Source organism: Lactuca serriola, chromosome 7 (genome assembly GCF_051521515.1).
Source record: "Lactuca serriola cultivar US96UC23 chromosome 7, Lser_US96UC23_V15, whole genome shotgun sequence".
Classification (NCBI taxonomy): Eukaryota; Viridiplantae; Streptophyta; class Magnoliopsida; order Asterales; family Asteraceae; genus Lactuca; species Lactuca serriola.
In genome coordinates this window covers 189321889-189336206 of record NC_136414.1, presented here as the reverse complement: position 1 = coordinate 189336206, position 14318 = coordinate 189321889, and positions in this window count along the sequence as shown.

The window sequence follows — 14318 nt, the reverse complement described above, 5'->3', positions numbered from 1 at the left end:
TGATTTTTTTTTACTTATGTGTCGGGCCTGATCAGAACTAAGTTGATGTGTTCGATTAAGTTCTATGTCAAACAATCAGAAATCGGGAAACAAACTGTTGGACAATAAGATTGACTGTGTTCCATGTGTTTGTCCAGCTAATATCTTGAGAACAGAGGATTCTATGATCACTTATCTAAAATGGTACATCTAAGTTCGACAAAGGCGTTTAAGAGCCAGGATTGCTAGCCGGATCCTGAAGTTATACTTACAACTATAGTTATTAGACTTATCCAAGTGGGAGACTCTTGGATAAGGTGTCTAAGTCCATAACTATATTTGGTAGGTACTTGACCCGAGAGTAGCATGGTCCATTTGGGTTGCACTTCACCGGGACAATTTGAAGGATGGACTTTTGAGAAGAGGATAATTATGATTTATTATATATTATAAGTTCTAATATATTAATATGAAATCATATTATTTAATTAGTATTGATCAAGAATTAATTTGGAATTAATCAAAAGAGACTAATTAAATATAAGGGGTTGATTTGGTAAATCATTCATTCTTATAAAGTGGGCTAATGATCCATAGTTCTTTATGTTCGGATAAACCCATGTGGTGACCCATGGATACACCATGGAGGTTTTAACCCATGGATCATGAGGGATATGGAAGGTCATTAGGGTTTACATGGTGTAACCCTAGTTTGCCACACTATATAAGAGACCCTAAGGCTACCAAAATTGGCACCTAAGTGATCTCAGAATAATGCTAGCCGATTTTGTGAAGCAAGGAATTCTCTCTTTAGTTCTTCCATTTGTTGGTGGTGATTTGTGGTTCCACTTGAGGCATTCACACTATTGGTGCTAGGCTCTTAAAGCTTCAAGGTTTTCAACTACACTAAAAGGTATGTCATTTAACTATAATTTTGTAGTATAGCTACTCCATTGTATGCTAGTTAGGATGATGCTTTAGTATTTTGAAAGTTTGCATGTATATTAGAGAAAACATAGATCCAAAGCAACTAGGGTTACATGTACACCATATGAGTGTTAGAACGCTCAAAACCCAACATATGTAACGCCCACATCCTTGTATGTATTTTAAATCAAATTTGTCTTTTTTGCAAAGGGACTCGACGAGTTGGAGGCCCCAAACTCGTCGAGTAGGAATGGATTTTTGGACGCGGGACTTGAAGTCTACTTGACGAGTTGAGAGCCTCAACTCGACGAGTAACGATGCCAGAGTGAATCCCTAATTTCAGGGTTTTACACCCTATTTAAACACCTTAACCTCCAAAGGTTGGCCTCATTTGTAGCCTCCATCACTCCAAACCCTAGCCACGAAACCCTAATCCACCTTTAAGTGTTCTTGAACCATTTTTATGTATTCTTGGTGATTTTAAAGCTTGAGAAGGAAGGAGAAGCTTGAGGATTCAAGAGGAAGCCAATAGATTCGGTAGTTGAGCTGCATTTCTGACTCATTTGAGGTATAAAGTTGATACCTTGGCTTTCCTTTGCTTAGATCTTCATTTAGGGTTGTATTTTGTTACTTTTGAGCCATATTGAAGTCATTTTCGGGATTTGAGTGTATCATGAGGCTTGGAATTCAGATCTAGGCACTCATGAACTTATGAGGCTTAAAGTTGCTAGCTTTTATCAAGCCTTGGCCCTTCCCCATGCCCTAGATTCCTTATATAGCTTAGTTTTGGTGTTTCTAGCTTTATGACACCATGCATGAACGTAAAGTTAACAACTTTATGTGGTAACTTAGTACTAGGGGATCAGATCTATGGTTTAGAAGCATTGAAATCGACTGGAAACGACTGAATGAATTTAGCCTATAGGGACTCGACGAGTTGTTCATGCAACTTGGCGAGTTGGGTTGTGGTCCCCCAACCTTTTCTGTTACTGGGCAAACTCGTTGAGTCTAGGAGATGACTCAGCGAGTTGGCCATGATTTTGGGTTTAGAAGATTGAAGAACTTGACGAGTTCAAGGAGGAACTCGACGAGTTGAGAGGGAAATGTACCGACTCTGTTATGAAGAGGAACTCGACGAGTTCATGAAAGAACTTGACGAGTTGGATTGAAATTTCCAGGGTTTTATGGATCATGGAACTCTACGAGTTGATGGACCAACTCGGTGAGTTGACCCTTAAAGGGGTTATGAGTATGAAAGGGTAATTAAAGGAAATTTTTATGTGTAGGAGTTTGAGAGGAGTTGATCCCAGAGCCGAGGACAACTCAACTACTACACGACATTTGAGGTGAGTTACCTTCCATTAGAAGTGGGTCGAAGACACCAATGTCGGCCCACTAGTAGTTGAATATAGTTGAGATGATTGTCTTTGTGATAATTGTCTGGTATGCCACTATCTGTTATGATTTATGTGCTAGTATGCTATGATATTATGTGATAGTGGTAGGAGGGGTAGGTTAGACCCCGTAGCCGGTTGAGATAAACTGGTGGGTAGGTCAGACACCCAGATATGTCTGACAGTATGCTATGCTATGTTATTATGTGGTAGTGGTAGGGTGAAAAGTCCCTGTAACTGGTTGAAATAATCCGGAGGGTAGGTCGAGCACCTAAATATGCTTGGCAGGGGTAGGTCGGGCACCCCGGTATGCCTGACAAGGATAGGTTGAGCACCCAGATATGGTCAACAGGGTAGGTCGGGCACCCAGATATGTCTGGTAGTATGTCTATTGTATGGTATGTGGTATGATGAGGGAACTCACTAAGATTTGTGCTTATAGTTTCTAGTTTCTGTTTCAGGTCCTTCTTTTTCGAAGGGAAAGGAGTCAGCACGATAGCAGCGCATCACACACATGATTTTCCGCAGATGAGATTCTTGAGATTTGTACTCTGACGTTATTTTTCTATGATATGTTTTTGAGATGGTTGACTTACGATTTTCATGATATGAGATAACATTGATGACATTTTCAGTAATCTGTTTTATGAATATTTAAATTAAAAATGAAATTTTTGGTCTTGAAATTTGGGATGTTACAGTTTAGTCCAAACCTCAATTTTTTTTGGACTGGTGGTCATTTTGACCATGTTTGTACATAGATTTGGTTCGTCCCCAAATTGAAATGACAAAATTACCCTTATTATATTTATTTTTCATTTGTCTTTCTCTTCTATAAATATATATATATATATATATATATATATATATAGTAAATATAAGGGCACACACATCTCTCTCACACACACATACACACACACACACACTTTCTCTCTCTCTCTCTCTCTCTCTCCCTCTCTCTCTCACATTGGTGAACATGAAGCATACTACATGGAGCATCTATTTTTCCAGGTGAAGATGAAGATGAAGGTAGCCCAAAGTAAAATCGAACCTACATCTGTTCAATCGAACCGAGGTCTCATTGCCCTTTCTCATACGCACCAAAACTCATAAAACTCATGCCACCAACATTGTCTGCCACCACCACAATCCCCTTCTTTAACAACTTGCCAAGATTTTACCAAGTGATACATCTTCTTCACCTGCACTTGCTTATCAAGATCTTTCAGTTCCTTCCTTCTATTATCATCGAGACATCGACCACCACAAGGTTCACCATTTGAGTATCAGGAAAAACTAAAAACGGTGAGCCACAAATCACATAAACAAGACAAAACTCACAAACCAACATTGAATCTGATACAAAAATTTTGGGTTTCTTGAGCTCTCCATCTCCGTCGTCTTCAAAAACCTCTCCTGCTCCGTCGCCAATCTGAAAACCATCATAAGCTTATCCCTCTCTGTCTCCAGATCTGAAGCCACTCACTAATCATCTATGGATCTGAAAACCCTTCTTGAATATGTTCATCTCAAGCCCTCCACACTTTCAATTCCCATTCCTCCAAATTTTTGGGTTTGATCTTAAGCACACACACACATATGAGCTCGATGAATGATCCCAAAATTCAAATAAAGCCCCACAAACTGTTTTTGATTTCAAAAAAACTCATAAACGATTACTGATGAACACACTCTATATTTCTAGATTTTTTTCAACACATGGAAATGAACTCCATGAATGAATCTAGATTTCGAATAACATCCACGAAATGATTTATGATTTCGAAAAAAACCCGAATGCGAATTTTGATTTTGTATGTAACATCCAGAAATCAGGTATAACTATTTAATCCCTCTTTTTTTCCAAGTTGTCAAAACTAACCCATGGAAGGAAAGTGTAGCAAATGGGTACGTTAGGCGTACTGAAGAGTACGCTGCATGTACTTATGAGCGTGCTCTTGACGTGGATACTACCCAGTATGCTGGCGTACTGGGCTCAAACATGAAACCCTAAATGAGGAATGAGCACTATAAAAGGAACATTATAGCCTCCTTTTCAGCCACCATTTCCAGATAGCAAAACCCTAAGTGAGCCCTAATCTTCGTTCTAAGCTTGTGTGTGTGTGTAATTGAGCTTGAAAGTGTTCTTGTGTGCTTGTGAAGAGGAAGAGAATGCCTTGAAGAAAAAAGATTGGTGTCCAAGCTTCTGGATCTGAGCTAATCTGAGTAGGGAGATTCTCACAAAGGTAAAAAGCTTCAAACTTTACCTCTCTTTTGTTATGAGCATCTTATAGGAGCATTTCTAGGGTTTAAGTCCCAAAGGTGGAGACTTTATGAGTAAAGGGACTCCTTGGACCTTGATCTACCCCATTTTAGTGTATGTTTTGTTATAGATCCATAAAGATCCAATCTTAGACATTAAGATTAAGTCATGCGTGAGATAAGGGCTTAATGGGGAAAGAGGATAAGTGTTTGAAGTGATTGGTGACCTTTACAGCCATGCAAAGTCTTAAAGGCTTCGACTTTATGGATTAAGAGACAGTAGAGTGGCTAGATATGAGATATGAGCTTGTATCTTAATCGATTCAGACCTAAAACATTAAGAGCATGAAACTGAGACTTACGTTGGGGTAAATCTCAGAACGCACCGCGTAGGGGTTGAGATCTGTGATTCTGGATAGTCGGGGTACACCCCGCGTACAGAGTTGGTACGCCCCGCGTACTAGCCTTTGTTGACTTTCATTTACTTTTAGGGTTTGGTCAACAATTGGACATTTGGACCATTGGAGGGGTAAAATGGTATTTTCCCTTTCTGAGAGATTATAGGAAGGGATTAATCTAGCCTTTGAGAATCATTGTTAATTAGAGGTAAATTACTTTATGTGATTAGGCGAAGGATAGATCAATATTTCGAGTTCAAGACTTTCCGAGGTTACCCGAGGTGAGTGTTCTCACTATACTTACCTTGAGTGGTAAATCTTATGTGCGAACAGAAGGTCTTATGTGCATGAACTGTGTAATGAGATATCCTGCTATTTATTTGTGTTATGCATTTTGTGTATTATATTGTGATGCTGAGTTGAGGGACCGGAGGGTCCATCTGAGTTGTGGGACCGGAGGGTCCCACTGAGACATATCGACTAGAGGGTCTATGTTGGGCTGAAGATAGTTTTGATGTTGCGTCTTTTGGGCTCGTTAGTTTAGCCTTGTATTCTCCGGTTTGGGCATGTCCAACCGTGAGCCTTTTATGTATTGTATATAAGTTAAATGCTTGCATGCATATTAGGTTAAGATTGCAGAGATTATCGAAATAGCGATTCATCCAGAGTATAACATTTTTCTTTAATCGTTCTTGTAAGCTTCTAATCCTCTACAGTTGATGTTCTTAATCGAGCTCTTCTGAGGATTTTATTTAATCATTCGACACGTTTGATTTATGCTGTTTTGTTCTTTTTATTGCGTTCTTGTTGTTTTATATTCATATACTTGTTCAAGATCTAATCGATCTTCATAGATTAAAAGTTGTTTTAATCCTATCAATTGGTATCAGAGCAGGAGGCTGTGTAATCGATACACATCTTTTCTGTGAAAAAGATTTCCATTAGGGTTTTCCGCAATCATAGATATTTATTGAGTCGTCATCTTAATTGACGTATCTTAATATTTATTGTTTTGCCCTAATCTGCTTTAATTACAAGTCTGATCTTTGAACAGGTTCTTACGATCATAATGGACGCATCGCAATCAAACCCTATTAATATTTCCAACAACATCGGTTCGACGACAAAGATTCCAATCTTGTACACCCATGATTACGAAGTATGGGCGCATCATTTTGAAGATTACGTGATTGGATCGGAGGACAATGGTTATCTCATCTGGGAAGCCATCATCAATGGACCATTTTCTTATTCTGCAACATCCAGAATCATTAAGACGCAAAAAGAGTACAACGATCTGCTTAAGGACGTAAAGGATATTGCACAAGATGAAAAAGACGAATTCCAGTGTAATATTAAAGCTCTAAGGTTGATCAGATTCGCCCTTCAATCCGACACATTCGGACTGGTCAGCTCATGTACTACGGCAAAAGAAGTATGGGATAGACTTCGCGAACTGTATTCCACAGACGAAGATCTTGAACATTCTATCCAAACCTTGCTTCTATCTGAGTTTGGAGAATTCAGGCAAGGGGCCGAAGAAACGGTGACCCAGACGTTTGATCGCTTCAATCATCTTCTTAGCAAGATGATCAAACACGACATTGAAAGGAAGCTCATCGAACAGAAGGTTACTTTCTTGAACGGACTGAGATCTGAATAGAGAGCAGTAGTTTCCACAGTCAAAGCCCATGAGCAGTTCAAATCATACTCTTTGGCAAAACTGGTGGGTATTCTAAAGTCCCAAGAGAAGATTGTGGTTCAAGAAAAGAACGTTGTTTCTAGTCTTGGTTCGTTGGCCCTCCTATCTAAAAGTAAAGCTGTGAAGGAGGATGAAGAGCTCAACTTGGAGGAATATGACCTCATGACTGAGGATTATGCCATGATGGTATCCAATCCTAAAAGGTTCATAAAGAAGAGATTCCCCAGCAACAAAAACCGAAACTGGCAAGGGAGTTACAGCTCTGAAAAGGTGAACAATGAACCGAAGGCTGAGGAGCCCAAGAAGGAACCGAAGGCAGATGGCGATTCCGGAGTAAGTTGTTTCTACTGTGGTGGCAAGAACCACTATGCTAAGGACTGTGTTCTTAAGAAGATGGCTGAAAAGGACGATGGAAATGATGAGGAAGCCGTGCTGCAGAAGAGATTGGATGAGTTGAGAAAGAAGAAGTCTACCGCTAACCCTTCTATTAATGCTCTTATTGTGCAGGGTTCGGTCAATGACGATGAGTTCGGTAGCACAGAAGTTTGGTCTACTGACTCAGAAGACGAAGAAATGAGGAAGCCTACTCATGGAAAGGCTTATGTGGCTAAGGAGGAAAGCAGTGGTGGAAAATGCTTCGTGGTGACTGACGTATCTCAAATGAGGGGATACAATACAGATGGAGGAAGCGATGGACTGAAGGTACAGGAGGATATGTGCTTTGCGGCCAAACCACTCAGCCAGCAGTTCAATGAGCTCGATGAACTGATAAAGAAGGTACAATCTGTTTTTATTTCATCTAACGTACCACCATCCTCATATGAGAAAGAACTAAAAAACGTTAATACAAGAATTTCTCATTTAGATAGTAGCTTAACTCAGACTCGAGTCACCAATTCTAACCTGACTGATCAATTAAGCAGGGTGGCGTCGAAGAGTGAGGAGCGGCGAATGTGGATTGAGTTAAAAGAGTCAGAATTAGTTAAAGTTAAAGACGAAAACATTTATTTACAGAGAGACAATTTGAAATTGTTAAAACAACGAAATGTTTTTTGTTTAATAGCTAAACGTTTATATTCCAATATTACTCAACTTCACTTGGATTGTGAGATAGGCCAAAAGATCCATCGCATGATTTTGCCCTTCCTAGAATTTAAGGAGGATGAAATCGATGCCGAAGCCTACAATTGTGAGAGTGTGATATCGTCTGATGATGTCAATCCGACCTACATGTATGGACTGGACAAAATTGAGTCCTTCATTAAATCCAAAGACCACAAGGACATGCTCAAAAATCTTTTGGACGAAAATGACAGACTTAAACTGAGAACCGAAACCATGCAAAAATTTGACTCTCTAAACGCCAATGTAAGCTCAGAAAACAAAATCGATGTTGAAAATGCATCTGAGCTTAACGAGGACGAAAACATGAGTGAAATTTCTGTAGAGGACACGGTTGACTGCTCAGAATTTGTTAAAAGCGAAACTGAAAACCACAAAAATCTAATTTCTGAAAATTCTGTGGAGTTCGCTAGATTGTCCAAACAAAAGTCCCCGAAATTGTTAGAAAAAGTTGTTGTGTATCAAAAGGTCAGGACCACTCCGAATCAAGTATACAAAGTAACTGGAGTAACTGAACATCAAACTGCTGAGCTCACAGATATTGTAAACGAAGATAATGCTGATGGCTGTGATGAGTACTTCTGGGAAGCTCCAATAGATAATGGAAACGAAACCGTTGGCCTATCTGAAAGAACCTCCTGGATGAGAAAAGGGAGATACATACCTGAACCATTGAATAAGCCCGATAATTTCAGTGAGCCAAGCACCAGTGGTACGAAAGATATTCCTCAGGAGGATGGGAGATCAGCAAAAGAAGACATTCCTTCTACTCCCTCTGCTCAAAGTGAAACCTCTTCAGACATTCCTTCTACTCCCTCAGTGCAAACTGAATCTTCTTCGGATACTCCATCTGCTACCTCGGCTCAAAGTAAAACTCCTGAAGTTCAAAAGGAACCAGCCAAGGAGACAACAAAAACGAAAGCGAACGTTCATCATCAACCTAAGCAGATGAGGGATAAGAAGATAGAAAGGAACCAAAGATACAGGAAAAACCTTTCTGAAAGGAAACAATTCTGGCACTCCCAGAATGCATACTACTCACACCAAGACAAGAATCTGAAGTATGAAAACAATCCTATAAGAAAGCCTGAAAGTTCCAACAACCGAAAGCCAAGGTTCGGTTCGCAAGAAAATACCAACCGAAAGCCAAGGTTCGGTTCGCAAGAAAATACCAACCGAAAGCCAAGGTTCGGTTCACAAGAAGATACCAACCGAAAGCAAAGGTTCGGTTCTGAAAAGGATTTCAACCGAAACCAAAGGTTCGGTTCCAAGAACAACTCCAACCGAACACAGAGGTTCGGCTCTGAAGTCAAAAGAGAACAAGACTCGAAGGTCAGTCCCTCCAATGATCATAAGCAAAAGGGCCACCTAGAGTCATCAGCCAGGAAGTTCTCTCCATCCAAATCCTCTCTCTCTAATTCTTCTCGTTCTTCTACTTCCACCCATTCATCTCCGTCTTGCTCTAAAGCCAATCCCGCTTGTTCTCAAAAACCTCATTCATCAGCTGAACAGAAGGGAAAACAGAAGGTCGATGAATCCAAACCAGAGTCCAAAACGAACACACCTAATCCTAACAAAATAAAAGTCTTTACCATTAAAAAGAAAGATGAAACAACTCTAATAAAACGAACATATCTAGTTGACATCTCTCTTACTATTCCCGTTCCCATGAAAAGCTCACATGGACCCAAGAAACTTTGGGTTCCTAAATCTGCTTAATTTTTGCAGGTTATAAGTGACGAGCAGTTTGACGAAGAATGGTACATCGACAGTGGCTGCTCGCGTCACATGACAGGGAGGAAAGAGGAGCTCAGGGAATACAGATCTCTTGCAAATGGTGGCAATGTTAAGTTTGGAAATAACTCTTTCGGTACCATAAAGGGATACGGGATGATAACGAATGGTGACTTTACAATAAGGAAGGTGGCTTATGTGGAAGGTCTCCAACACAACCTCATCAGTGTATCTCAGCTTGTTGGAGGTACAGGTCTCAAAGTCTCATTCGATGATGAAGGTTCTGAAATCATAGAGAAAAAGACAAAGAAAGTGATTCTGAAGTCAGAACGAAAAGGTGAAATGTTTCCTCTAAACATGAAACCCATCAAAGGAAACCCAGCCATTTGCCTGCTATCAAAAGCTCAATCCGACGAAAGCTGGTTGTGGCACCGAAGACTCTCTCATCTCAATTACAAAGATATCAACCGACTTGTCACTGGAGGTCATGTTAGAGGTCTTCCATTGCTCAAGTTCGATAGAGAGCATTTGTGTGCCGCATGCGAAATGGGAAAGCAGAGTCGTCAAAGTCACCCATCTATAATCAACACAAAAGTTGTTGAACCACTCGAATTGCTTCATATCGATTTGTGTGGTCCTTCATCTATCGAAAGCATCGGTGGTAGCAAGTATATTCTTGTTATCATTGATGACTTTTCACGATTTACATGGGTGTTCTTTCTAAAGCTCAAATCTGAAGCGACTCAAAAGCTGAAAGTGTTTATCAAGCAAATTGAAGTCCAACTCAAGAAGGTCGTTCGCAACATCAGGAGCGACAATGGTCTCGAATTCAAGAACAGGGAGTTTGAAGAGTTTCTTGCAGAAAAGGGAATTAGTCACAATTTCTCAGCTCCCTACACACCACAACAGAACGGCATAGTCGAAAGACGAAACCGATCCTTGTGTGAAGCTGCCCGAACTATGCTAACTTTTGCTTCCTTACCTCTTTATTTTTGGGATGACGCTATTTCTGCTGCTTGTTATACACAAAACAGGTCCTATCTCAACAAGCGATTCACGCTCACACCATATGAGATTATAAACAACAGAAAGCCCAATGTGAAATTTTTCCATGTGTTTGGCTCAAGGTGTTTCATCTTTAACTCTAAAGAACACCGCAACAAGTTTGATGTCAAAGCCGACGAGGGAATCTTTCTGGGTTATTCACTCACATCCAAGGCGTACAGGGTCCTAAACAAACGTTCAAGAAGGATTGAAGAGACATACTATGTGACCTTTGACGATAGCTATGTCAAGAAGCTACAAGCCATAGAAGACACTGCCGGGGAAATCTTTCCTCAAACTGGCCAAGTCACTGTCTCGATCGCCAATTTATACGAGAAATTTCTGGAACTCTTTGACGAACCGGAAAAAGCTTCTCTCTCAGAAGCGGGTGCAGCTGACAACAAAGTTGATCATATGAAGCAAATTGTCGAAGATGCTGCAAGAAGAATGCATGAAGGAGAATCGCCCACTGATGAATCTCCATCCAACAATGCTTCAGTCGAGGGGGAGCCAAGCTCATAAGTCCAGGGGGAGCTAAGCTTTACAACTTCAACCGAAAGTCCTTCACCAACCGAAGATGCCCCTCCAAACGAAGGTGCTTCAACGCCTGAAAGTCCAGCACCACAAGAAACCCCTGAACCTCATGTTTCTCAAGACTCATCAATTGAGGGGGAGCATGATGATATGACGCTTGATTTCGATAGCCAATCTGAGCCAGAAGAGATGATCAACGCTGAACTAGATCCAACCTTCGATCCGAATTACCCTCCTCTTACCAAATGGACCAAAGATCATCCTATCTCTCAAGTAGTTGGTGATTTATCTGAAAAGGTTCTGACCCGATCTCAACTGAAGGCTAAACAGACATCCTTATTTTCAAAGGTTGAGTTTTGTATGTTTAACTCATTCGTATCAAAAGTTGAACCGAAGACAGTGAACACTGCCCTCGATCACTCTGATTGGGTTCAAGCAATGCAAGACGAACTGAACGAGTTTGAAAGGAATAAAGTCTGGCGCCTCATTCCAACTCCTCCAGATGCTTCGATTGTTGGTCTCAAATGGGTTTTTAGGAACAAAATGGACAAGGAAGGTAATGTTATAAGGAACAAGGCTCGTCTGGTTGTCAAGGGATACTGTCAGGAGGAAGGAATAGACTATGAAGAGACCTTCGCTCCAGTAGCTAGGCTAAAATCTATTAGAATATTCCTGGCCTATGCTGCTCACAAAAACTTTGAGGTTTTCCAAATGGATGTCAAATGTGCATTTCTCAATGGAGAACTCGAAGAAACTGTGTATGTGGAGCAACCTCCTGGGTTCGTGAACGAAAAGTATCCAAATCATTGCTACATTCTGGATAAAGCTGTGTACGGCCTCAAACAAGCTCCGAGAGCCTGGTATGAAACGCTTACAAAATTTTTAAAGATGTCTAAATTTAAACAAGGTTCGGTTGACCCAACCTTCTTTCGCAAAAAGGAAGGTAACCACCTTATGATAGTTCAAATTTATGTCGATGACATCATCTTTGGCTCCACGAATCCCAGCTTAACAGCTGAATTCAGAAAGTTGATGGAGACTAAGTTTGAAATGAGCTCAATGGGTCCCATTAAATTTTGCCTTGGTTTAAACATAAGACAGGGACCCGAAGGCATCTTTATCAATCAGGAAGCTTACACAAAGACTCTCCTAGCGAAGTTTGGCATGATGGGAGACTCAAAAGTCAAAATCCCAATGGCATTCGGCACCAAGCTTACCCCTTCACTAGATAAACCGGCTGTCGATATCACGCTCTATCGTCAAATGATCGGCTCACTGATGTATTTAACTGCTAGCAGGCCTGATATCATGTTTTCTGTGTGTTATTGTGCTCGATTTCAGGCTAACCCACGCGAACCTCACATTCTGGCAGTAAAGAACATCCTACGCTATCTCAAGCGAACCACCTCCTTAGGTCTTTGGTATCCATCCAACTCAGGCTTCTTCGTTCAAGCCTATTCTGATGCAGACCTTGGAGGATGTGGACTCGACAGAAAAAGCACAACTGGTGGCTGTCAATTCCTTGATGGGAAATTGGTCAGCTGGCAATCCAAGAAACAAACTTGTGTGTCGCTGTCTACTGCCGAAGCGGAATACATTGCCGCTGCTTCCTGCACATCCCAAGTAATTTGGATCCAGAGTCAACTTCGAGACTATGGACTCAATATGAAGAAGATCCCACTATATTGTGACTCTGAAAGTGCAATTAGGATCTGTCATAACCCAGTGCAACATTCTAAAACCAAACACATAGCACTGAGGTATCACTTCATCAAAGATCATGTGGAAGATGGAAATGTCGAAGTTCACTTTGTAAGAACCACTGATCAACTGGCTGACGTCTTTACCAAAGCTCTTCCTGAAGCATCATTCAATAAAATATTGCAAGGGCTAGGTATGATGGAATCAGAGTCAGTACCTCACACTACCTCTCAAACTCCAACGTAAGAAGCGAAATCAGCCGAACGTTCGGGTTCGGTTCAACCATATGACTCGCTCATTACTTCAAAGGTAGTTTTTCTGAGTTGTATATTTTCTTTGTACAAAATGTGTTTTTCTTTGTGTAAAAAGTTTTTCCAAATTGCATATCTAAACTCTTCGGTTTTCCAAAATTTTCCTGAACCGAAACCAACCGAAGGTTCGGGTTCGGTTTTTCAAAATTTTCTAGAACCGAAACCAACCGAAGGTTCGGGTTCGGTTTTATCAAAATTTTCTAGAACCGAAACCAACCGAACGTTCGGGTTCGGTTTTTCATCTTTTCCAAAGTTTTTTTTAAGTCTTACTTTTATTTTAAGTCTTTTTTCTTTAATTTTTTTATTTTTTTTATTTTTCTTATAAATTTCAAAAACTCCAAAAATATTTTATTTAATTTTTTTTGTGTGCTCATTCGTTTATGGGGATATATTTGTTGACTTCTTACGTGTCCCTAGAAGCATGCTGTTGTATGTGTCCCAAGCCTCATAAGATTTTGAATAATAGCCTTCATGACCTGGTATACACAAACCTTGTCTTCCCAATAAGGCTAACTCATTTATTCTAATCGTGAGCTACCTCACTCTTTTCTCACATGAGTTAAGACTCCCCTGCTTGGTCCTTATTTTCGCAGCAGAGGTACTATGTTTTCTTACACCATCCCCATTACCCTTCTCCATTACATTCGTTTCATCAACGTAACCCTTGAGACTCTCAGAAACTACCTCTGAGGTTTATGGTTACACAACATCTGTGTTTATGATCTTAGTTTCATGCCACTACGAGCTGAGTGAAACCCAAAATTCAACACCAATGAATTGACGGTGACCAATTAATTTGATCAAGTTTTCACCAATGAATTGACGAATGTACCTTCAAGGAATCTCAATTTTTCTTTTGCGTGATTCCAATGAAATTGTTACTCACCATAACATTTCTTCCCAAGGGATCCAGTTTTAAATTTTTTTTGAGATTTCACTTTAATCCCATCAATTGACCCACTACAAAATCAACTCCTACCTACTTGTTCAACAGACTACACCGGTCTCACAAGTACTTTGTTCACTCTCGTTCTTATATCAAGAATTGTATTGTTGAATCAAAGCGAAACCACCCTTAATAAGCCTAATTAAAAGAAGCCTTTCAACATTTATTAATAAATGTTTGATCGTAATTCAACGGGATTCCACACTAACACTTTGAGGTCTCTCTTGACCTTGAAGGAAGAGATTCGTGCCCGGGATCATCAGT